The sequence below is a fragment of the Tinamus guttatus genome, unplaced genomic scaffold (assembly GCF_059628265.1).
Source record: "Tinamus guttatus ecotype Peru unplaced genomic scaffold, ASM5962826v1 Tinamus_guttatus_pri_ptg000307l, whole genome shotgun sequence".
In the NCBI taxonomy this organism is placed as follows: Eukaryota; Metazoa; Chordata; class Aves; order Tinamiformes; family Tinamidae; genus Tinamus; species Tinamus guttatus.
The window spans coordinates 3,731,829-3,755,947 of record NW_028288841.1 but is presented as its reverse complement, the minus strand read 5'-3'; the positions used below and the strand labels follow the sequence as shown (position 1 = coordinate 3,755,947).

General features: G+C 47.7%; 1 protein-coding gene across 10 annotated transcripts in view; it reads left to right on the top strand.

Moving 5' to 3' along the window:
* CADPS (calcium dependent secretion activator) overlaps positions 1 to 24,119 on the top strand; it is a 198,121-nt gene that overhangs the window by 42,468 nt on the left and 131,534 nt on the right. The gene's annotated exons all lie outside the window — the stretch shown is intronic.

The following is a 24,119-nucleotide window of genomic DNA, read 5'->3' as shown; positions in this document are numbered from 1 at the left end:
AATTGCCGTGTTGCAACAAGCAACCTATTTCCCGTAGTAGATCCTGGCTTTACTCTGGAAATGAAGGATTTAGTTCAGAGCCTTCTGTAAGGCTCAGAGGCAACAAACCTGTAATTTGAGTTTTTAGAGAATGACGTGATCTCTGTTGGATGCGAGTATTAGCATGGGAGTTACTCTGTTGTTTTTAATACTTGGATAGAGAGGATTAGATGTGCAGAAGGGAAAGGACTTTACATAAGGCACAACTCAGAAAACTGCAAGGCCTTCACCAGGAATAGTTCTCATGTCTGGTATTTTCCTGAAATGCAGAAAGCAGTTAAATGCTGCTGCCCCTGGACTAAGGCCAAATGTGGGGTGGGAATTTCTGTATGGGACTGGTGGCCAGAGCCAGGTTGCTTGATGTCCCCTTCTCCTCTCTGCTCTCTGTTATGCTCCGTAGGAGAGACAACTCGGAGCTGGAGCAAGAGGGGTCCTTAGAGGGTAGAAGGCTCCCACTAGGTCCTAAATTTTCTCGCACAATTGAGATCTTGCCCGCACTTTACCCAGCCGTCCACAGAGCTGCACCTCTGCACGCTCCTCCATCCCGGGCTGTACTCTGCAGTGAGGAAAAGTCCTTCAAAAGCAAATATTGAGTCTATTAAAGCTTAGACGAGCGGGAGCTGTACAGCCTGGGGAGAGCTGGGGCGTTTGCTGCTGACCTGGCAGAGATGCGCGCAGGAGCAGGGAGGGCTCGGAGAAACTACGGGCTTTGCCATGGGGACCTCAGTCCTGAGCTAGCTGTGCTATCACAGCCACGTTATTGGGGCTGACTGGGCCTATTAGAGCAACCTCCTTGTTTCTTAAAATGTTTTTGTTTGCTCAGCTTGTACAGGGAGCTCCCAGAGTGGGACATCACCCCAGGCCCTCACCACGAGGGCCGCGCATCAGCCCTGGAGCAGGAGATCTGCTCTTTCCTTCCCAGAATTTAGTTGTGAATTATTCCCTACTAGAACTCCAAAAGCTCTTGTTAACACCAGGCAGATTTCAGAGCTGCAGCAGCGTTTGGGTTTGCTCCGAAGGGGAGATGTGAATCCTGGGCACTGTGCTCGTGGATGGGAACTCTCCCGGGTGTGTTACAGCCCTTGGGTTGTGCTGAGCTCCTCTGCACCCATTTTGTGAAGTCTGACACCGCTTAGACAATCAGAGACACCTGCCAACTTCACAACACTAAAAACAGGGGCATCCAAAGAGAAAAAAGGAGGATACAGAACAAGAGGTCCTGGGGGAGGCCAGAGTGTGAGGGGAATGGGTCTGTGTTTTGTGTGTGTGCGTGTTATGGATGAGACAGAATTAGGAAACACTTGTGTTGTGTCCCTTCCTGCTTCTCTCCCCCTCCCTTGAAATCTTCATAATTTCTCACCTGCCTCATGTGACTCTCTGCATTTGGCAAGCGATATTTGCAGCCACCTCTGCCCGTCTGTCAAGCTGCCCTGCAAGTCAGTGTGCATCCCCTTTCCTGGGGGTTTCCAAACACCTCCCAGGCTGCGTTTGCAGCAGTCCGTGCAGCACAGAATTCCCTTAGCGCTTCGTGGCACTACCCATAACACCTAAGCATGGTCATTTATTTCCATCTGCTGTTTTGTTGCAGTCCAGGTTACATTTCAGTTGGAGTCGGTCAGAAGATGCTTTGACTCTGGCTGAATAAAAGCATTAGGCTAATGAGTTAAGTTTCAGTAGTCTGACTCTTGCCTCATCAGAACAGAGTTAATTGGAAGTATAATTTAGATCCTTTAGCTTGGTTGAAGCTTCTGTGCCCTGTTTCCTAAGAAAAAGTAATTTGTATATTTCTGGGAATACGTGAAGGGAAAATATCCTGTCTGCTGTTTCCCTGGGTGTGTTGATAACGTTGCCAGACGCCGCGCGGGCTCCCGTTCTGCACCCGGGCGATTCCCTCGTGTGGTGCATGGGGCAGCCGCCCTCGCAGCCCGTCGCGGGCAGGGCCTGGGGCCTGCGGTGGCATCGCACAGGGTCTTCATTCTGAACCGAGCAAGCTCTACAGGTAAATCCGGGGGTGGTGGTGTCTTCTGCAGCACTGGCTGAGAGCTGTTTTTGACCTACGCTTGTCTGGTGCGTACGGCGGGTGGGAACGCCGCGTTTCTGCTGACAGGCTCTCCAGGTGCCATCGCTCTTTGGGCCTGGCAGCGCGGAGCTGCTGCTGCAGTTCATCAATCAGCCTTCCGCGCTCGGCACAGCAAGCAGATCCGTCTCCCCAGCTGCTCGGCTTGTCGGGAGCCACGGGATGCCTTTGGTTATGGTCCTCCCTATGAAAAGAGTCGGCCCCGGGGTGTGAAAGTCAATGACTTGGTTCTACAGGTGTGGTTCTTCCCCAGCCAGGCCCATCCGTTGAACCCAAGGTCGTCTCTGAGCAGCAGGGTGAGGCTTTGCTGAAAGATTGTGTGAGCCAAGATGCAGAAACCAGTAACTCTGTGTCCTGTTGCGGGTGAGCATGGAGATTGGTGTCAGTTCTGCTGCCTCTTAGCATGGAAGGCGACAGATAACTCTGCGTGATTCGAGAGGGTCCCCGAAGCTCTGCTCTGCCCTCCGGATCACCTGCCTTCCCCTGGTAGTGCCCATAATGGTTAAATGCTGTGTGGTCCCTGCACCTTTCTGCTGTGCTCCTTGAAACTCTGTGCCCAGACGCTGTGTTAGGAGGCAAAGATCAAGAAGACTTTGCTTCGTTACTACTCTCCAAAGCAATTAGCAAGATTAGTGCCAAGACTCCCAAACAGTTGCTTGAACGCCTCTGGAAGAAGCTGCTTTTCCCCTGGGCAGCTTTGTCCTCAGTAACATGATAATCACACCACTTGGGTTTTATTTTCTTTCACTTCTGAAACAATATTTTATTTGTTTAGGGGAAGCATGATTTCTAAAGTGTTTTTAATATATATACAACATCCTCAGGTTGTGTGAGATAAATGTGTTCTTAATGTGATAGCAGTGATGTAGCAGCATCTGAGATAGCAACAAAGCAAAAGGGATTGATATGATTGGAAAGGCTTTTAGGAACCATAGATGTGAAATGGTGTTGTAGCAGAATGGCTGTGAAGAGAGCAGAGCTGTTAAGCACAGCCTCTGACTGGAACATTTTAAATAATACAGAGAGATTTGGGCTTTTTGCGTAATACACATCATGTGGCTTGGTGTTTCTGCTCTGGTGGAGTCAGCGTAGGAACTCGCTATCTCCAGATGCAATAGTGAGCTCCTCTCTTGTGCCAGGGGTGCTCATACTGTGCTGGGGAGGACGACACGTGTTTGATTTCTGGTCTAGAACCCATTGGTGAGACTTGGGTTTAACTCCTCTGCTTCAAAATTAACCTGCGACTGTGGAAGAGTCGCACAGGGGCAATATTTTAGGTGCTGGCAATGCCAAGCTTCAGCCTTTGGGCTTTCCCTTTGGGCTGGCCCTCCTTTTCCCACAGACCTTCACGACTGCTAAATTGCAACAACACCCTCTGAAAATCAGACTGCGCTGTTCTCCCTGTCTCGTTTTTCTCCATTTGTAGGGCAGGGATTTACTTTCCTCTCATGCTGTGTTTGAAAGTGAATTTTAGGCATACTGAGAAGAGAAAATGATAGTACGGTGCTTGTTAAGTTAATCCAGCTGCAGTAGCTGATGTCCAACCAGATAAGCTGCACGTTTCTAACCTGAAACAGAGGAAGCCCTGGATTCCTGGGCTGTCACTGCAGGGTAGAATTGTTTCTTCAGTCTTGGGGAACATGTGCTTTTAGCAAGGAAGTGTTTCAACTTAGAAATGGCCATCTGCAGTTCCGTTAAACACTAGTGCTGCCTTTAATGACGCTCTCTGCAAGGCATTTGCTCCAGTCCTGGAGCCGGGGCAGCCGCTGGCACTCGCGGAGGCCTCTAAGGGCTCCTCTCACCCCAGCAACCTCAGCTGGATCCCAGGAGATCACAGGCAGCTTCAGCCACTCCTCTGTCCCCTGGCATCTCCCAAAGCATTCGCCAGACCCCACTGCTTTCCTTTCCCCACGGCTTTCATTCCTTCAAAATGCCTTCTGGTTCCTCCTCCTGTTTCTGCGCTCAGAACATTATCCTCCACTTAAAACAAAGCCACCACCAATATAAACCAGGGCAAGGTGGTTTTAAGATGATCCAAACCCTCCAAATCCATAAAGCATCATACTCTGTTTCCAGTAATTCCGTATTTATTTCCATGGAAACAGAAATGGCAGCCTGAAGCCTTTTGCAGGGTTGTAATTACTCTCGTAGCGTTCAGTGGCGGGCACAGCATGTCTGTCAGCGCACGAGGATCTTCTGAAGATGCTAGTGCTTTAACACTGGAGGTGAAGCTGAAAAGGGAAGAGCTTTGTGAAGTGAATGAAATTTCCCCTTCGTAATATTGCCATGTAGATGCACCCGGGCAGAGGGGGAGTTGGCTTCCCTCTTTGACTAGGGATGTTTTGAAGAACTGCATTTGCACCGAGCGTAGGAGGCAGGAGAGGCCGAGCAGACGGGCAAGGGCAGAGATGAGGCGAGTATCTCGGGGACGATTTATGGCTCAGCTGCAGCTCCAGGTCTCCTCGTGATGGAGAGCAGGTCGCACGGTTGTTTGCAGAGGTTGCCTAGGGGAGCACGGAGCAAAGCTCTGCTTGCTCCTGTTGGTCCCACGCGTTGTGGAGATGGTGCCCCTGTGCCGTGCGCTGTTTAGTGTCTTTGTAAATCACCTTGGAGGGATGGGGTTGTGCGAGGGACATCTGAGGCACCAGTGTGCCACGTGGCCTCTGCATTTTGGGGAGTAAAATGCAGTAGTTTTTGTTCCTCGAAGTGGAATCGCTCCACCGAGCTTTCCGCACTGGGTGTCTGATCCATGCAGAACATGTATGGACATACGTGTGTGTTCATTAGTGTAGGGTCAACTTATGTTCTCTGCTGTTACGGACTTACAGAGTCTATGGCCCCTGTAATTAAATTTAAAGCAAATTAGGTCTTCTATTAAACAAAATAAATCTCATGTAGCCTAATGCTATATTCTCTAGCTATGGCTGATCAATCGTTCCTGCAAAGAGCAGGCAAATGCTGCTGAGCAGATGGTCTTGGCTGAGGCATGGTCAATTAAACTAATTAAAGATGCTATCCTTTAATCAGAGAGTGTTTTAACCCTGTTAGCTGCCAGTTGAGGATATATGCTTTTGTGCACTAGGAACTTAAGAGTTCTGGCCCTACTGTGGACATCTCCTGGTTTTACAGGCCCTTTACAGAAACCAGACTGGAGCGTGCACCCGAAGAGCAGAGAAATTATCATGTCATGCAAGAGCAGGAAGGCCTGCAGAGAAAAACCCAGTTGCTCTCTTCTAGCACTAAACAAGTATGTTTGTTAGACTGAAGGAGTCCTCTGTGCTGAGTCCTTCCCTGCTAGCTCCTGCCAGCCTTTTCTGCAGGTTTGGGGGAGTGTGTGCCCCTCCGCTGTCCCCCTAAATGTCACTTGCTCCACCAAAGCATCAGCAGTCAGTTGTGACTTGTTACAGTGCATTATTTATGGGGATGGCGGATTGCGGGGTGGATCTTCAGCATCCAGACAGGTCCTGCACTGAGATGCTCTCTGAGCTGCTCTCTGCTGTCACACAGAATGGTTTGGCTGCTGGGAACCCTTCTGCCACGGCATTCTGGAGGTGGATTTTATTCCCTGTTTGCAGCAGAAACCCATAGGGACTCCTGTGAGGCAAAGCTCTGTGTTTTGGTTTGTTTAACAGAGCACTTAGTAGCAACCATCACAAACGGGTGTCCTCACCTTTCCCTCATGGCTCCGCTCTGCTGAGCTTCTCCCACTGCCCTGTCACGGTGAGCGGTAACACCGTATATGATGCACCATATGTGTTGTGTGCCCACAAGGTGAGTAAAACCAAGAGGGTTTTCTTACCTAATGAGAAAGCATATAAATTTCTCTCAAGAACAGTATATATACGAGAGCAACAGGAAGCCCTTCCAGGCTGTCAGCATCAGGGGGTTGGGGTACAGCATCACATTCACCATAAATGAAACACACGTGTCCTTTATTCTGAGCACCACGTAGGGACCTTTGTGCATCAATCCAGACCTGTTTTGCTCCTGCAAACCTGCTCCTGGCTTTCAAAATGCTCATCTGCTATGAAATATTTTTTCTTTTTACTTCTATTTAGTGAGTTTTGTTTGGTTGTTTTTTCGTGGTGCTGTATCAGCTAAATACTCCTGATTAATTTCCATCATTTAAGGTTTAAATTACCCTTAAGATGTCTTTTGAGTCTTATTTTTGTTTCAAATGGCCTATGAATACTTTTTATCATCTGCATTAATGCTGCAAAGAAATGCATAAAAAAAACTACAGTTACCTTATAAAGTATCAATAACTTGACATTCTCAATCTACCTTAACCCCTCTATTTAAGGGCCGCTAATTCCTTTCCTTCACTGAGAAGCTAGTTCTTGGCATGACTTTCCTGCTTTCTCAACAATTTCTTCTTTTTTTTTAATCAGGACAGGAGCTTCATGTCAAGTAGATGCTTATTAATACAGCTCTGATTCCGCACCATCACCTTGCATTTTGGAAGGTGAAATCCTGGCACTAGGTAAGGGCAGTTAGGGGAAAAATAACAAGACCTGAGCCACGAGCATCCAGTCGCTGGTGATGTGCTTGCCTGCTGACACTGCCGTTTGCAGGCTAGCACAGGTCCCTGGGAAGGAAAACACTCTCAACCTGAGATTATTAACTCAGAGAGATGTTCTGGTGTCTGTGGCCTCTGCTGGTGCCTGGCTGCTTCTAGCTTAGCACAAGCCAAACAGGTCTCACAGCTTTGTTACAGGAACAGGCTGCAACATAGGGGAAAATCAGGGAGATGGGCCATTCCTGGCACGGCTTTGCGGAGCGAGGATGCTGAAACAGTGGGGAAGGTTTTGCAGGAGCTGCAGAAATAGAAGTTCTTGAGCATCATTAAATGTGACAACATTAGAAAAGCATAGCTTGAAACCATTTTAATAGAGAGGAGCTTTGGCATGGCACAAGAGAGAAAACCCAGAGGTGTTCCCTTTGTATTGGCAGAGAGGAGACTGATAATTAAAAACAGGGGAGCAAATAGAAAAGGTAAATTCAGGAAAATATCTTTATGTTGAAAAAAACAACCAGCAATCCCGTGGGTCTTACTGACAACTACATAGATGGTGTCAAAACACCTGATGGGTCTGCCCAAGGTGAAACCAAGCTGGATGTTGCCAGTCACTGGAGTGCAGTGGCAAAAGATGATCAATAAAAATTAACATTTTATTGCTGATTTTCCAAAGAGCAGGATAAAACCTTTTATTAACTGAAAGCAGTTGTTGCTAATAGGGCCCAGATTCTGCTGGACTTCGAAGTGACCTGGTTCTTTGGGTAAATTTCAGCCCCCAGAACGCAATGTTTACTCCAAGCAATCTGTCTTGTTGTCCTGACTTTGTATTCACTGAAAGCCATCATAAATTAAAAAAAAAAAAATCCTCAGCACGTTCTGTGTTTTATTAAGAAAAGAAAATGTCAGCCCTCCTCTTTTCTTTCCCTCAACCAGAGATGGCGAGCAGGAGACGTCACGAAGAAATGACCTCGTTGGCCCTTTTCTGAGAAAGTAATCTTGCTTTTTCTTTTAGCAGCATTTTGTTCCCTGCAGTACATGTTCCTGTCAATCAGCCCAGGAGGGCCCTTGCAGACAGAAGGGCTGTTATCCAGACCTCTCCCTCTTTAAGCAACTAACTGCTAACTGCAAAAGAACCCATATGTGATGCTTATCTTAAGGAAGGCTGGAATACTTAATAAGACATAACTGGTGCATGACCCTGCGCTATGTGGATGCCTGCCTCCTTTTAACTGGAGATACGATGCAGCAGCTAGAATTTAATTTTGCACATAGGTCTTTTAATCTAGTTTGAATTGCACTGCACTTTTGCAGCACTTCAGCCCTCACCCATGTATTTCATCCCTGAAATCCTTTTAATGCAAATCTTGTAAGTAAAATCTAAAGACACCACAGTATTTATGTGCAGCAATGGTTATACGTTGTCATGCTGGAGGCTTGTGCCAGAACTCCAGGGTCTTCATTTCAACCAGGAAGAGAATCGAGACTGTTTTTCATTGAGCTGCACTAGCCTAAAGTCACAAACTGCTCTTTCAATTATCTTTTTATAGTCTTAAATAGAGAGATCATTCTTGGGACATATATCATCCATTAAGTGAATATTTTGAAGCTTCCATATTAATATTTTACCAAGTTTCCTCTAATCTTTATTTCAGAAAGAAATGGTTTCTGAGAGATGGCTTCTCCCCACCCCCCTTTTGCAATCCATATTGTGTATTGCGTAATTCCAGACGAGAATTACTAAAAATAGTGTTATTTACCAAAGTCTTTTCCTCTACTCTCTGCATTTCATTCTTTAGACTACCCGTGTTTCTGGGTTACTTGACAAACACTTCATGCCACAGATTGGGATGTGATAGACCATGTCGTTTTAATTCAGAATCAACGTTTGGGGTCATATGCATCAGGCCATAGAAAGCACTGTATGAATATAAAATACACTTAGGCTAATCTACCAGTTTACATATAAAAAAGGACCAAAATAAAAAGAGAGAAAAGGAATATTTCTTAGGAGAAATGAGCAATGTTAAGAATCTTCTCCAAACAAATATCTAAATAGGCTCATATTCGTTCCCTGTGAGCTGACTGTAGATGATCAGCAGACTAGGTTTCATGCATTTCAAAGGCTCTGTCTCAGTATCCCTTGCTATAGGGAATGCAAGTTATGTAAGCTATTTCTTACCTCTTTTTTAGTGCTGAGTTTTCATATTCAACATACTACGCTTTTTCTGGAACATCTGATTCTACCTAGCATGTTTACTGAGAAATGGGAATGTGAGCTCAGTGGGGAACTGGATGTGAGGCAGACTCAAATACAGCCTCTCATGTATTTAAAAGGCAGCTGTAACAGCTTAATGTCCTAAAAAGTCAAGCTGACCTTCACTGCATTGGGCTTTGCCGTATGATGCAGGACAGTGACATTCCCGGGAAGTGTGACATCATTACATGTGTTTTCATGTGTTTGATCCAATTTGCCTTTAGTGCACTTCTTTTTGGCCCAGAAATAAGTAATGTTAATTATTAATTAATTTTAATAATATTATTAATAGGCTGCAGGGACCTGTATTGATGGCACCATTTTTTTCATCATTCATTTGTGAAGTCTTTGTATACATTGCTGTTAATGTTGGCCTCGTAACAAACGAGAGAAAATGATTGCATCCCACCATTTAACAGCCATTCCTTCCGGAGAGCATTTATTTTGAGGTTAAAGGCAATAGTGAACTGACCTGAGCAAGAGAGAGCAATAAGCATCTCTGGTGGGGTTGCAGCCAGCTGAAATCAGACTTTGGGAGCTGTGTTTTGCCCCCCTATAGATGCCATAGACTTGGTGACTGTAGATGTTGCACAAACCTTTATGAAGCAGCAGCTGGGAAGTGAGTTGAGTTTTACAGCGGGGCCATATGTGGGCCCTATACATTTGTAGACCAGGAGAGTGCAGCACAAGGCGCAAGTCTTGAGTCAGAGCCTCGTGATGCTTTGATGTCACCCGTCCCCAAACCATGATTAAGTTCCTGTGACTGGCAAGCTCCGGTGCAGCAGCGGAGACGCAGTGCCCACTCATGTGAATGCTCTCGGATTAATCCATAGTGAAAGAGCTAAGCTAAATAACCTCCTTTGGCATTTGCTGTGAGCAAAGAGCATTTGTGCAGATACTTAGCTGGCATGAGCTGGCATGGCTTCTTGTTAAGAAACCTCTCTAGCTGTGATAGCTTGATAGCGAGCCCGAACCTTAGGCCTTCCTTAGAGCGTGCAGAGGAGGGGCCTGGTCAAAGGACGGGCATTTTCCACAGGGAAAGATAACAAAGCCCAGATGCTTAATTTTGCTGTCTTTTCCCAAGTGTGTTGCCAGTCGAGCATGGTTTGAAGTGGCAAGAGGTGCTGGAGAGGAAGCGAAGAGTAGTGGGCAGGTGGTGAGCACCAGGTCATGAGCAAAGCCAAAAGATCCCGGCAGATAATGTGGAGGGCAGGACGATGCTGCAGCGAGACGTGTAAATTTGTACTCCTTGGCTATCCCTAAGGAGAGGGACATCAGTGAAGTTTCTGTGCTCTAAAGGACTGAGGACTGGGAGCGCTTGGCTTTTGTGTATGTGGGTTTTTTTTCCTGCTTTTTTCTTTTTCCTTTTTTTTATTATTTGTTTGTTTTGTTTTGTTTTTCCCTTAAATAACTAGCTTCATTTATGACCTAGCTAACTTCAGAGAAGACGGTGAAAAAACCGTGTGGGAGGTTTAAACTTTAAAATCCTAATACTGGAGTAATTAAATAGTCTCTCTCTTTTTTTTTTTTTCCCTCATCACCAGCCATTTATCTTGCTGTTATTTCTGCCAATTTGCTGTCGAGCTCATGTTGTGTAACAGTGGTGAAATGGACTGCAGGTTTGTTTTCAGCTGCTACCAGGAGCCTCGCATGTGTGCAAACTGAGGCCAGAACTGGTGAAATATCCCCAAAGCAGAGGGGCTCTTCTGTGCAGAAACTGTTGATCCCATCATTCTATTGGGATAGCAAGGGACATAGATGAGTATAAATGTCAGTATCCTTCTCCATATAAATCCAAGTTAACTTTAAAAAAGGAGAAAATCAAGTTGCATTTGCCTGTCACCTTCTAAATTCAGTCCTTCAGTCACCTTTTTACTCTTTCTCCCCTGTGTGCTTTCTCCTGAATTGACTGCGTTCTCCCTTACATTGGATTTTGGCTGGGAATAGTTGCGCTCAGATGGTTAAATAGCAATTGAGTGTAAATTAGTTCAAAGAGCTGTGACTGCCGCTGTCTGATTCCAAAATAACTTTGTGGAGGAGAGTGACTGTCGGGTCAGACGAAAGCAGCATGTTTTGGATCCGACTGCAGGAAAGGGGGTTGGAAAGAGTAGTACGGGGTAGGTTAATGAGAGAAATACAGTAGATGTACTGGGTTATGAGCTATCAAATATGCATAATAAAAATTATGGTGATTGCCTGCAAGTAGACAGCACCGGTATTTGGGAAAGTTAGTCTTTAAAGCCCTGTATTTCTCATTAACCAACTGTGGTATTCGTGATGAGGGCCATGCAATTTTTGCTCCGCTTGGTGCAAAGGGTTTCCTGTGGGAAGTTCCTCACTCCAGCATGGTCCGTGGTTTCCAGGAGAAAAGTAGCTACCTGATGTGTTGGTTAATCCGTGTGTGGTGCTTTTCCTGGGGGAAGCTGGTCAGGAGTCCAGCTGGTCCCTCGTGCTCCACTCTTAGCAGCTGGTAACTCCTGATCTCCTCCTTCAGCACTTGACATGGGCGATTGCTCAGGGTCGTTGCTTGGTCAGTGTGTTCCGCCTTGATGGATGGTGATTACAGGCCAGCTGAGAATGTCTGACAGCCAGAAATTCTGTTTTTGTGGATGAAAATAGCCAAAGATACATTCAAGGAGATAATTGGGCTCATTAAACTTTCCTATCATAGTGCCAGCCGTGGCTTCAGCCATTGTATGCCTAAAAACATCAGCAGCATCAATGAATGGAAACATCTATTTCTGTCTCAATGGCACCAGCCAACGCACAGGAAGCTCAGTGTCGGAGCAGGGGTCTGCTCTGAGGCAGCAGCGTTTTAGGTAGGGATTTTGGGAAGCCCAGGGCTGCTTCAAAGGAAGGCATTCTTCTGGGTGATAACAAAATATATTGTGTTCGGGCCAGATGAGCAGTTAGCACTGCATGAAGAGATGTGCACAGGGTGAGGGGTTAGTGACTTGTCATGGGAAGTCCCCTGTATGTATATTTTAACATCGTTAGCCTGGGCTGAACGCACATCAAGCGACTCGCCTTAATTTCTGCTGTCCAAGTGCTTTAGATTTTGCCTTGTTTGGAGTCAGGGTAGAGACAGATGCACTAGGGGACTCAGGGAAGGGTAAAACAGGCTGCAAGGACAGGAGAGGCAGCACGTGGGTCTCAGGAAGACCTTGTACTACCTCAGCGAGCCGCAGCGGAAGGGAATCTCTCTCCACCATTGCATGGAATTACCGGGTGGCAGACATCAATCAGAAGTAAAATCACTCCTACTCAGACACTGAGAGTTCCTAAGAAATATTCCTAACAAAACTAGGAGTCCATGCAGACTAGAAGAGGTTCCTCAGAAGAGGAGTGCTAGACCCTTAGCAACTCTCTGGCTTTCCTGCCACGTAGCAGCTGTGTCCATATTGCCTTTTGCTACTCATGATTAGAATGAAAATAATACAATGGCTTCATTGGACTTTGTCTAGGTGGACTGACTCCTATTGGACTGCAGCAAAGTTGCAGTGGGCTCTGAAAACTGACCCGAAGCCCTGTCACATCTGAGCTATTCCCTGGTTACCTACAGCCTCTGGTTTGGAAATTGGATTGGAAATAACCAGGATTGCAATGCACGAAATGCACTGTATTTCCCCCCACAGTGTGCTTGGCAGTTCATGGAAACATGGTGCAGTTGAGGGGATCCTGGTTTGCCAGATGAAGTTTGTTACAATTTCCCATCTGCTCCCAAGCAGAAGCTATAAGGTTTGTGCTGTGCAAATAATTATTTTTGCAACATTCTAAAACACGAAATCAAGTCCCAACAGCAAATATTTTTAACGTGTGGTACTGTGCAGTCAAGAAAGCTGCCAGCAGCACAAACCTGAATAATTCTGCGTGATGATCGGGGTGGGGACAGGACGTGCCTACCCTCGGTGCAGTGCCAGCCTTGCAAACTCGCTAGCGCCAAGTGCGTCCCCTGCGCTGCTTTTGGAGGCACCTGCGAGGAAATACCGTCAGGAGGAGCAGCAGCAGGTTAGTGCTGGGTCCCTGCGCGCCCCTAATGGTGTTGGCTGGGAAATGAGCGTGGCGAGGGGCGCGAGCGCAGCCAGCTGCTGTGTGAGCGCGGCTGCGAGCGGCATCGCCTCTGCCACCGCAGCACCAGCGTCAGCCTCGCCCGGTGTTTTATTTGTCAGGTGAGAAAGCCTAGCTGGAGAGGCAGAATAAATTAAATGGAAAGGATTTTCTGCTTGCCCGTTTTCCCTTTGCCATGCTTAGGCGGCCTTCTGTTCTTTGGGTGATTTTCTGCATGCACGAGGCTGCGTCCAGGGGAGCCAGGCTGCTTTCCCAGCCTGCACCGTTCATTCTACCTGCAACTGCAAACATGTCACACAGCTGTGAAGCGTGTGCATGGGTGGAAAAATGGCTCCAGAGAAGACTAGAAAGGATCATTTCCTTTCCCCAGGGAGTACAGGAGAGGCCGTGTCTCCTCGCTCTACCTTTAGCCATGCACCACATGGAGCAAGCGTGGGCACAGCTGGTAATGTAGGCAGCCTCTGTCCCCTGCGAGGCCCAAGGACGTCTCAGCAGCCAGAAGGCTTTGCAGCCCTTTGGGATCACCAGGGGTGTCTCGAGCAGCCGGGAGGTGTTGCAACCCCCTGGGATCCCCAGGGACGTGTCAGCAGCTGGAGGGCTTGGCAACCCTTTGGGATCCAGTCATGGGTTCAGTTGAGCTCTGCACAAGGTGCCCCTGGGGAGCGTGTCCTGTGTTTGTTACCCAGGTGTCTGCAACCTTCCTCAACATTAACCCTAGTGCGAGGCAGGCGCCGTAACGTGGGTGCTGCAGCCATCGTCCTCATCACTCCCGGGCGCAAGGGGACAGGTCCCTGCCGGAGCAGGGATGGCTTGAATGGACCCTTCAACACCAGAGCAAGGAAAACAGGAGGAGATGGGTAGTACCGAGCCCTGGGGAAGCAGGTGCAGATTTAAGTGGAGCTGCATCAACCTTTTTATAAGCACAGAGTGAGGGGCCAGGCTTGACCCAGCCACGTATGCAGAAACAGATTAAAGCGCAGAGGGCAGAGCTGGGTCAGCGGCTCCACTGACGCCAATTGCTCCTAGCAGCTTATGCAGATTTGGGGCAAAGGAAGCAGTTTGCGGATTCTCGAGGAATGGCAGGATTGTCTCAGCAATATTTCACCATCTCACTAAAGCCAAAAAAAGAGTGAGAAAATGATCCTGGGACAGATCTAAACATTTTGGAAATAGAAGTCTCAGACTACAGAAAATTTAGTAAGGAAAACTGTCTGAAAATGAATGCTCTTTGAGGGGGTGGGATCTCTTTTGGGTTTTGCTCAGGCTGTAAACGAAATGATTCAGTTATTCTCTCAGCTTTTGTATAAGGTCACAGTGTGATCCTCAGTTTATTCCCCAGTGTCAGAGAAGCGGCACTGGCAGGTGATGAGAGTGTTTCCCAGCTGTGCCCAGTCCCAGGAAGAGCTCCCTGGGGGCCTTTCCACCTTCTGCCTCCATCTTTCACAAAACTCTGCAGCATTTGGCTGTCAACCCTCTTAGAGGCTGCTTTTCCCATTGTTGTTCTCCATAGTGTCAGCTGGACAGAGAGAAAGATGCAAAAGAAGCCGTTCTCCTGCATGGGCATTCAGCAACAGGAATAATCTGACCCAAAGGATGTTTGCACTCACCTATGTTATTTTTCCCAGGGTCCTGGGTGCTGGTTGCCTCCCCTTAATTTTACTTGCTTTGCTTTGACAACCTATTTGACTAATAACAAGAAACATTTTCAGCTTACGTTTCGTATGGGTACGTTTCCAAAATGTTAAAGCTTGTACCTTCATTTGAAGTAACAAGTTGGCCATAGCAGCACAATTTTGACATAGTTTCACAGCAAAATACAAAAAGCTGAATCCTGTGAGACTGTTTTAAGCATTTCTTTTCTTTTTAATGTCTTTATTGGTGACTTTTTTTTCCTGAAAAGAACTACCATTGCCATTTGAAATACGAACACTGCAGATCTGCAGTCAGTTTCTCTCCTTTGCTCACATCTGGGTTCCAGCTGCATATCGTTCCTGCTTATGAAGTGCCATGCCTTCAGTGGAAGCTTAAAGGGAAGATCGAGAGTAGAATACAGATGAAGTGGGATCAGAGAGCAGGCTATCACCTTATTTTTGCAACATATTGTCGTTCAGAAAGCATCAAGAGCAACAATAGCAGAGGATATAATGCCATGCTCTCAGAATGTCCAATATATCTTCCCTAACTCGGTAAGCAAAAGCCCATTTGCCCTGGTAACATTTTCAAAGGAAAGAGGTCATGCCTTACTGAATGAAGTTCAAAATAAACTGCATTTCCTCAAAAAGCAGGAAATGAGAATGCTCCTTGCAGACAAGGTAGCTGGAAGAGTTATAGCAAAGCTTTAGCGAAGCTGATGCACCGCTCAGCAGATACCCTGTCCCTAAAGAAACTATTTTTGATTTTGTTCACAAAACTCTGTGTTAAGGAGTGAGTCTAGATGTCTCTTGAGCTTCAGTCTATGGAGATGCACCATTCAGGATGTAACACTGTGTATAAAACTCGAATCACAACTAGCAAATTACTTGCTAGTTGACAGCCACAGCCAAGGCCGGGGCTCTGATCCACATCAACTCTTCACAAGTTGGTGAAGAAGGAGGGCTGAAAGGTGACGAGAATGGCAGGCAGGGGAAAGCTCAGCCTGTGACTGTGTGTCCTCAGCTGCTACAGAGGGTGATGTGAGAAGGTGCCAGGCTGAGCTGCAGGAGGTTGCACCTGAGGTAAGGACCAGGCTTGCAGGTGGGTTTCCAAGGTAGAGGTGCCTGGGCTGCAGGGTCTGCTCTGAGGTTCCTAGGCAAGCTGTAGTCTTATTCCCTTACCTGCCCTCCAGGTGTACAGTGTTCTCCAGGGTATGCTGGAGATGAGGGGTGCTTCTCCCTCCTCCTGCAGCTGTGTTAGATCCAGCTTCTCTAGTCTGTGCCAAGCTGCAGTTGTCCAGCCTCAGTGGTGATGAAGATATTGGGCAGGTAGTGTTTTGTTTGGTTTCAAACTACAGAGTAAAACAGCTAGTAAAACAGCTTGAAAAACAGGTCCGAGTGCATGGAAAGGCTTTGCCAGCAGTCTCAGTCTGTACCAAGCCCTAGGGAAAGATAACTGAAAGATAGGGATCAGGATAGGGATCCCCTCTGGCTCCTCCCCTGAGGCGTCAGGGGGACAACCGGCAGTTCTCCAACGCTTTGCAGAACTAAAGTGGAATCCAGTGGCTCCCTGGGTGTCCTCCCATCGGCGAGAGGAAGGTGTCTGTGCCACAAGGCGCTTTGTAAGAGCCTCGGAGAGACCCGTGCGCGGTTGTAGGTGGGTGAAGCGTTTGGAGTGTTCACCCGCAAGCTGACTCAATTCGCCATCTTGTGGTGATCCCCAGCTCGGGGCCTGGGCCTGCACAGAGCAGCTCCGGCCTCCGCTTTGTGTAGCGGGGCCTGGGCGTCCTTAGTCCAGCGCTGGCTCCCGGGACGGCAGTGGTGGTTCTTCCCGCAGGCGTTTGGCCCAAAACCAACGTGCTGGGCGTGCAGTGATCGCCGTACACCTGTGAGGGGATGGCAGAGCAGCTGACAAGCTTAATGTAATGATACTCGACGTGGAAAGGGATGTTAATGCCAGGGAACTTGATTGACTGCATTTTTCTGCGGTAGTATCTCCGTTTGAATTAGCTCGCACTACTGCAGTCATATTTAGCACTGTCTGTCTACACTGCTGAATTTTTAGATTGTTAATTTTCCGTTGTAAATGGCTTGATTATATCTTTTTCATAAATATTTGTGACGTGAGTTAATGCTTTCTGTTAGCTGAGGTACATATTCTGGAAGAAAATGATTGTTCTTGCTCCGGTGCTCTTGGTCTGGTAGGAGAAGCCGAAGCCTGAGCAGCCTCTTACTAAAGGCTTTTGCCTTTTACAGTCAGTGCCTTCAAAACCAAGGTCAGCAGAGTGTCTCTGTGCAGCTGTGTTCTTCAGTTGAAATTATCTCTATTTTACTGTCAGGAATGTCATTAGAATTCATTTGGGGCTGCCTGTCAGAAAAAAACCCCAAAGTTTGCCGCTTGCCTGGGTGCCGGGGAGGATGTCCGGAGCTGGCCACGCTCTCAGTGAACAAGGTGCTTTGCCAAGTCTTTGCTCAACCTTCTGCCAAGAAGGTAGGCGTTTAGTTATTGTCAAGGTTCAAGATCCCAATTCAACCTGCAATTCCAGGTTACCTACAAGCACACTACAAGTATTTATTTTGCAGAATGGATGTCCAATTTCAGGCTGCACCTCTGTGCCAGGCAAGTTTCTCTTCCAAACATGTTTTGTCTTTCAGTTTTATTTCAATTCTTTGTAGGGAATGACAGTGATAGTCGGGTATGTGGTGACATGTCACTATTGATCTGTTGTTTCAGTTATCCGTGCATTATCCTGTATCACCATCCCCAGAAAACGCTGTACAGATGACAACAGAAGAATCTGAGTTACTGTTTTACTGGGAGAGGTCTGGCCTCGCTCTCTGAAGAATGCCTGATTTCGTGTCAGCACGGAGGCTAGCTAGAGAATATTAAATTCACAGATGGAGCCGGATCATCGAGCCCCTGTGACAAAACGCTGAGAGCTGTCAGAGCTGGGAGAGGAGCATTTTCAGGCAAGGGGGGACTGGCTGTGCCACCGTGTCCTCGGGGAGGGCTGAGTGGCAGGGTCGGAAAGCTGAAAGCCTCCAGTTCGGAAAGGCTTTCCCTACGGGAATGGCACTCATCGCAGAGCACCTTTTCCTCCCTGCATACCTGCCTCTGTGCCTCTGCTGCGCATCAGCAAATAGAGGTTTTGACTTGAAACATGTAAATTCACTGTTCCCAGAAACTACTTCCTGTTGTTTGTGCAGGAGTTTCGGATGTTTCAGAGGCCACTCTAAAAATCTCTCAATCTCCCTGAAGAGCAGGAAAATTACATTTTGTTCAAACCGAAAGGTATTCAGACCAGGCCTCTAGCACATTTTAAGCAGATACTCTTTGCAGGACCTTTGCCTTCACCTTGCGAGTTACTTGTGCACTTTTGGGAACATTCCCACGTCTTGTTTGCATCTTTAAGCCTGTTGAGTGGCAATAGGTCCTTCTGCAAGTTGCTTTAGCTCCGAAACTGGGGACCATTTAAGAGTTCTGTGACCACTTGTTTAGCCTCAGTTCTTGCAAATCATGTGTTCTTTGTATTTACTGTTAAGCTTTTAGTCAAACGGTCAGGATTTGAAGGTATGTCAGGTGTCTTTGCTTCTTGTATTCCGGGATGAGTTGATTGTAGCTAATTCTAGCTATGATGGTTTGTGAATGGTAGTTTAGTGTCCTGTGTGTTGAAAAATCAAGTTTTTCCCTTCCTGCTGAAGTTGAGCTTTAAGGCAGCATAAGCAGGTGAAATGTTGCGTTCTGCCCTGAGCTGCATGAGCTGGTGAGACCTCCCATTTGTCTTGCATGGTGCATTTGCTTGTCATGGGCCTAACGTGTTGTTATGCAATACCATAAGAAGCGAGTATTAAGGCTTGCTCTGAGGTCAGAAGCCTCTGGCCAGCTTAGTTTTTAAGCCCTTCTGGTGCTGTGTACCTCTCATGGATGATCTTCCAGGGAGATTTCTGGGGTTCAGAAGCTTTTTAAACACAGATTGAAGAGATGTTCCTCTCAAATGGAAGTGGTTTTCCTTTTTTTTTTTTTTTTTTTTTTTTTTTTTTAAATAGCTTGCAAATCATTTGTGAAGGCAGACAACACTTTTTCTTCTCCTCTCCGTTTTGCTGAATCTGTTCTCCATTTAGTTGGATTTATCATTCCTTGTAAACCTGCAGGCATCTTCACAAGCAGCTTTGCAGCAGGTTGTGCAGAGCTTGCTTGTGTCAGCATCCCTGGCAAAGCCGCGCAGCCGCTGTGCTCCCCGTGCGCAGATTGATGACCGACCCAGCGCAAGGGTGTTTCTCCCCACTTCGTCCCCGGGTTCATGCAGGGAGGAATCCTCTCCAGCATGGTCCTCCCTAGATGATGAGCTGGTTCCCAGAGACTCCTCCTTCCCCTCGGGCCATGTATGTACAAACACAGCGCTCCGTTGCTTTGGTACGAGATGAGGGGCCGACCGTGGAGCCAGGGGTGACATCTCCACGCGGGGATCCGCGCGCAGCCCTAGCGCTTGTGAACGGTGAAATGAGATTTCTCATCATACAGGAGGAAACGGCCGCCCTCCGCAAATTGTCCTTCGCGCTGTTTTCAATCGCTCGCCCCCAGCGCTCTTAGGGCAGCCTTGGTTCATTAGGTAATAGTGAAGCTCGCTGGGGTGGCAGGAGCGGGCAGTGATCCGCAGCTGCTTAGCAAATGCCTGGCGATGCACGGCCTCGTCTGAGGGCGGCCGCCTTCCTGCAGAAGGTCAGTTTTTACATAAGGAAGCGGAAAATGGAGCAGGTCTCTTCTGCAGCCCTGTCTGTCGCCGTGCGGGATGCTGAGGGCCCTGGGATGCGTCGGGGTGAGGGAGCAGCTAGAGACACACAGACTGAGGTGGCTTAGACACCCCTTGCTGAATGACCTAATGAATTTTGTAAATCTAAACAAAAAAAAATGGCTGTCTGGCTTTTGCCCATCATAAAACTGGTTGGGCACATAGGAATTACATTGCCAAATAGCTTTATGGGAATTTTATTGCTGGATTGATGAATCTTTTGTTCACCTTTCCCAACGTGCTGTGTAAGATCCCATATTTCTAGCTCGGACGCAAATGTGTTCATTCTTAACTAGGCAGCCATCCTTTTCTTGAAAAGCACCACCTGAATGCTATAGTGTTGCAGAGCTGGAACCCTGAAGCTTTTCTGCTTTAAATCTTTCTCTATGCTACAGCTGCTGGTCGAAGCTGTATGATGCGGTGCATCTTATATATATTTAAAAAAAAAAAGAGATAAATAGGCGCAGTTTGTAATCCCTTGAATTAAGGGAAATTTTGCCTTGTTCTAGAAATATTCTGCATGACTTAGCCTAAAAGGCTGGTTTTGGGAAGTCTGATTGGCCAAAGCAGCTGTATCCTTGAGCTTCTCTTAGCTGCGTGGTGCCTGTTGCAGAGCATCCTCCTGGGAACGCGTCTTGGTGCTTAATCACATCGTCCCTGCAGCCGCTCAGCAGGGGCCTGGCAGCCCCTCTGCCCCAGGCAGCAGGCACGGCCCTGCCCGTTGTAACAGCTGTGGTTACGTGGACCTATTCAAAGCTAAATCCCTCTCCGTGCTTTATTTCTGGGCAGCCTTGTTTGTGCTCAACCTTGCTCTGGTTTCCAGGGAGGGATATCGCTGCTGGAGGTTTTAGAGAGCTGCCCTTCACGTGCGGAGCAAGGTGTAGAGGTGCAGCCCCTTGGGATTTTCCAAGCCATTGCAGGAGTCAGAGGAATTAGAAAGGTGATCCTCAACTGTGAACCAAAAAGAAAACTTTCATTAGAAAAGGAGGAGGAACACCTTCTACTCTCAACAAAAATGTTGTGAGATGGGCATCGTGAGTCCGCATGGCTCTTCCCATGGCTTCAGCAGAGGTCCGAGCTCTGTTTCTAGCTCTGCCAAAATCCCCTCTGTCCCCCCTGCTTTCCCCAGGCGTCACTCCCCTCTCCCCACTTCTGGGCAGCATTTTAGGGGTGATGAGAGAGTTTCCAGGGGCAGGACTTGCCCTGCTGCTTCCCTTGGTGCTCCTGGGGAAAGCTCTGCTTGAGCAGCCACTGGGACACTTGTTGCATCCCCTTTCGGGCTGCATGATGCTGCTGCCCAGCCCCTTAGGAGAAATGCTAGTTTTGCTGGCACAGGGAGGTGCGTGACCCTGGGAAAATTATCCACGTTTCCTATTCCTCTCCGTCATTCAAATCCCAAGACAGCTGGCAGTCCTAGAATTGTAATTTGCTGTACTGAGGATTAGCATGTTGCCCAGTGTATTAATGGCTTAAGCTACCGGGACAGCTTAACATCATTCACATTTCCAATTTAAAAGAAAGTTCAGCATCCCAGCTCTGCACAAAAGAGGGAATATTTAGATCCTCCCGTTTCTGGCTCAGGAAAATCAGCAGAGGTCAGGACTTGGGACACAAAACGGGACTCTCCTTGTTGCCTTTGTTGCTCATAGAGGAGTATTTGCTTAATCATGGGTGTTTCTAAGGGAAGAGGATGTTGCAGTGAATCTGTGTTGCTGGTTTTGGGTGCCATGTGGTGTCCGCCGTGCAGACGTGTCCTGTCTCCTGTCACAGCTGCCTGCGGTGTCTCTTAGAGCAGCAGCTCCCTGATAAGGAGCTCAGAGCTTCCTCCACCTAGTGCAGCACTTTGGGGGGGCCACGTTTTAATTTCAGCCAGAGCCCTGCGTGGTGCCAGATGCCACGAGTCACTAGTAAGTCTTGACTGATAGATTAATTATTAAGTGAAGGGAGCTTATGAATTTTTCAATATTTCCTCTCACGGTGCATGACAAAGCGAAACTGCCTTTTCTTAGACAACCATCTCTGCTAAAGGCCCGCATCAAAGCGGCAAAGTTGTCACCCGTGTTGTGATCTTGTTCAGCCCTCGCATACAACGTGTTTACTTTGAACTGTTTAATCAAGCACTTGCTCAGGAGAGGAGCCTCCAAGGATGAGAGCCTGGAATCGCTCCCTTCCCAGCGCGTGTAACCCAATGTGCATAAGTTGTCACAGCTCTTGGCTCCGTTTTGGTGGACAGGTTGGTGCTTCGGCAATCGTGCAGTGCTCTGGGTAAGCAAGTTTAGTGAGGGTTTAAGCAGCTCACAGCAGGTCATTTCATCCTTGCCCTCTGCACAGGGAAAATTCATTCACAAACCAGGATTTTTTGGAATCTCTTTGCTTGAATGGGGGTGTGCCATGCACAGGGAGCTGGAAAATTAAAGTGTCATTTTCTTGACTAAATACGGAGGCTGGCACAAACATCCCTGCCCAGGAAGGTCCCTGTCTGGGAGCAGCCGCTCTGCGCTGTCCCTCCAGCCTGATTTCCACGGCGGGATCGGATCGGCCAGGCTGCTCCATGCTTAAAATGCCGGCAGGGAGAGCTGCTCCCTGGCGAGCTGCGGCGCAGAGCCCTGCCGCGCTCCCGCTGCCTGATCCTGATCCCGATCCTGATCCCGCGTGGGCCCCGGGGCAGCCCCCGCCTGTGGGGCAGGGGGAGGCAGCGCGGTACCCAACGACTCTCTTGCATTTCTTGGTATCTTATATCCTCTCTAATTCCAACCCCGATTTTTCATCCTGTGGGGCTGAAATCAGCATATGAAGTGGTTCTTGGCTTCATGGAGACCGAGACTAAATGCTGTGACTTTCAGTGCCCTTGGTGAAGAGCTGGATTTACTTCCGTTTCCCAGGCAGTGAGTCCTGTGTGGTAACTAAGTGCGTGCATTGCCAGCACCCTTAAAACGTGGGTTCCAGGGCTGCATTGCTGGTGGCTCGATTGCTGCAGGAGTGTGTGGTGAAGGAAACAGGGCTCAGACACAACCCCGTTGTCACCCTCTGCAAAGGGAAATCCTTTTAGACAGGTCCCTGTTACGCTTCAAGCGTCCAGACCTGGTGACATTCACTCCGCTTGCTGGGGAGCAGCGTTCAGCTTGAAAAGTGCCTGGCAGGAAGGGATTAAACCGTTAAAAGGTCCCAGTGGTTCCTGGCTCCTCTCCTGTGGCTGATGACAGTCATGCAAATGATACCTGTCGCTTCCACCTAGCGTGTGGTTAATGCCAGGCTGATAATTGCAAGTTGTACTTGTCTGCTGCCATTATAAATCCCTGTAGTTTGGAGGAAAAAAAAAAAAAAGTTATTTCCAGTAGTGCTGTTTGCTGTGGTGACTTAAACATGCAGCACTGTGGTGGGTGTCCCTTAATGCTCACATGAATTGCGTGCGGTGCTTGAGCTGCGTGCGTTCTGGGGAGGCCGCCTCATGGATGTGCAGGGGATGGGGCAGCCGGAGCAGTTCTTTTCCTTCGCCGACTGAGTGCTCTAACGTGCTCCTGCTGCAGTGTGGCTACTGCTTGCTCATCCTTCCTTTCCCTGTTTTCTCCCATGGAAGCAGGAGGCTTCGATCTGCAGCATCGCCGCTAGCGCTGACCGATGGCAGCCAGCGCTGCCGTGGTGGCTAATGGCACAAGAGCCGTGTCTGCCGTCCGTGTATATTGATATCCATGTGCATTGATGTCCATGTGCATTGATATCCATGTGTATTAATATCCACACGTATTGATACAGGGCAAACGAAGAAGAAAAAGTGCAGCAGGAAGCTCCGGAGCCGCTTCCGGAGCCAGGGCTGCCTTCCTAGTGGCTTCCTTTTAAGCTGTGATGAACTGGAGCTTTCAGGATCAACACTTTGACTCCCAATGCAGGGGAATTGAAAGTCTCCGTTGACTCTGTTCATGTCCTTGAAATGCCACAGGCTTTTTCCCGGGTGAGTGGAAGTGAGTCTGGGCTTGTTGCTATTATATTGCCCAGCTTTGCTGGTTTGCAGGAGCTGCCCTGCAGGCAAGCCAGATAGTTTAGGCATTGCTTTGATTTGCACTTAGGCACATCTTATGACTTAATTGGGTTTGTTTGCCTTTTCTTCTGCCTCAAAGGGTGGGGAGAGATTATCTTCCATCCCCTTGGGATAACGTCAGAAAAAGTCTTGGAACTCGATTCAGGGTTGCGGTAGGAAATTCTTCTAAATACAAACAACTGTTCTTTAGTAGGGATTAAAACTGTCACCTATTCAAAAGCGCAAGATGAAAATTATCAACCTGTTTCATATTACTAGTGAACCTTAAAATTAATTCCTTCTTAGCAGTTTATATGTAAAAAGCTGTCTTTTGACAGATCTTTTCCTAGCAAATGAATAGTCAGCGTTTGGTTAAGAAGTACGCGTACGCCTTGCCATGCATTCAGTGACAGACTGACTGTGATTCTGATGAACTCTGGGTTCCAGTCAGAATCTGATCTGCATAATTCTATTTTATTTTTATTCTTTCACTTCAGCAGCTGTAACACCAACACAGATAATCTCTGCAGGGCAAGCAGAGTGAACTAATGTTGTGCGCGGGCAGACCTATGAAAACATCTAATTTAGCAGCAGGCAGTTGTGTAATCATCAGTCGAGAATTGCAAATTATGTACGTCATACATTTGTGGCATGCTGCTGAAGAAAAGCCCAGTGCATATGACAAATCATATATATAGTGAAATTTATAATACTTTTCACATTTAA